This window comes from Scophthalmus maximus, chromosome 15, assembly GCF_022379125.1.
Source record: "Scophthalmus maximus strain ysfricsl-2021 chromosome 15, ASM2237912v1, whole genome shotgun sequence".
Classification (NCBI taxonomy): Eukaryota; Metazoa; Chordata; class Actinopteri; order Pleuronectiformes; family Scophthalmidae; genus Scophthalmus; species Scophthalmus maximus.
Window position 1 is genome coordinate 6,952,120 of NC_061529.1, and position 2,017 is coordinate 6,954,136.

Genomic DNA, 2,017 nt, shown 5'->3' on the forward strand with positions numbered 1-2,017 from the left:
AACTATTTGTCATGCCCAAACACCAAAGCTTCTGCAGCTATGCACCATGACTTTTAAATAGATCTCTTTTCACTGACATCAAACCATGGCCAACTGTGCATTTTTAATACCCTGCATGTTTATGCAGAGAAGAATATGGTTTCATGCCTTTGCGCACGCATGCACACGCATGCACGCACGCACACACACACACACACACACACACACACACACACACACACACACACACACACACACACACACACACACACACACACACACACACACACACACACACACACACACACACACACACACACACACACACACACACACACACACACACACAGACAGAAAGGATCGGTCTATTGCAGCTCTGGCTAAATCTATTATGCAAAATGACAGTGTTTTAATCAGGCTAATTGTCCAGCTCCTCGCCATGTCTCTGCCATCTCTACTTAACCGATGCCACAGCAGCGCTGTTCCCCCCCCCCCTTCTTTTTCTTTTTTTTAAGGAATGAATGACACGGCGGTGGAGGAAGAGCGGGAGGCAATCTAAGCCACAGAGGCCCACAGGCGTTTGAAGTCTAAAGACTCTTTCATCCTCGACTGTGGGAAATGAATGATTTTTTTCACACAGTGACAGGACAGCTCTGACAGGACCCAAACACATGAACCATGGCGAGGCTGTCAGATAGTCAAACACGCGCGCGCGCGCGGACACACATACACGTGCAAACAGGGAAGTGCACAAGTTCAAAACACATAAATACACACACACACACACACACACACACACACAGATAGACACAGCTGGAATGAGTCCAGAGCAGAAATCCGGCGCCCTGTGTTCATGGGCGAGGAAGTGAGAATGGAGCGTTAAAGTGAGACGGAGAGAAAGAATAGGATGCGGAAAATGATGCTATAATTAGTTGTTTGTCGCTTTAACTGGCGTTTAGTTTTAACTGGGCTTATTTGTGTGTAGACACAATTGGGGCTGATGTGGCATGAGTGAACTACACAGCTTAGAGGATTAAGGCTGGACTGAGGCTGTGGTGCCGAACACTCACTCTCTCTCGTCACGCACAACAAACAGACACTCAACTAGCTGCACAAACTCCCCACTGCTTCACACACTTTCCTAGACACACACACACACACACACACACACACCTCCTACAAACAAAGGCACACCCCTCTGAATACACACGCACACACACACACAGTCCTGTGTGTACGCACAAACGCACCCACAGGGGGATTATCTGTGCAACAGAGTTCTGAACACTGAGAGTGAGGAGGCGTCTGAAGAACTGCACTCATCACCGAAGGATGGGAAGAGCACAGCAGAAAGAAAGGGAGAAAACACACACACACACACACACACATGCACGTAGACACTCGTCAGTGTGAGCTACCTGTGTGTTGAGCAGCATATAGAGCAGCATCTCTCCGTGTCCACCCTGAGAGGCTGAGCTGACAACCGGAGCGGTGAGAGGGAAAGAGAGGAGAGGGAAACAACAGAGAAAGGTGAGAAAGGAGTGGAGAGGAATAAAGGGGGAGGGGATGAAAAGAGAGAACATATCAGGTGGAGACATGAAATCGGAGGAGATGAGGGGTGAAAAAATTGGAGGAAGATCATTACGAAGAGAAAAGAAAAAAAAAACGGAGCAGGTAAGAGATGGAGCAATTCACGACCTCGGCCCCCCAGGGGGCCACCAGCCTTACATGTCCTTATCTCACAGAGACACCGTATTGATTTTACACCATTAATGTGGTAGATTTCACACTATTAGCTTCCATCTCCACCCTTTAGTGTGTGAGGAACCCTGCAGGCGCTCGGCTTTGCTCAACCCTCATCTGATCTCTGCAACACGCTGCGTGGACAAGCTTACAGGCTTAGCGCACCTCGAGCTGTTTCTTTCATGCACCATTGAGGCGACAGAGACGGAGGGAGTGAGTGTGCATTTATGGGGGTCAGGGTATTTGTGTGTGTGTGTGTGTGTGTGTGTGTCACATAGTAGCTGCCACTGCAAGG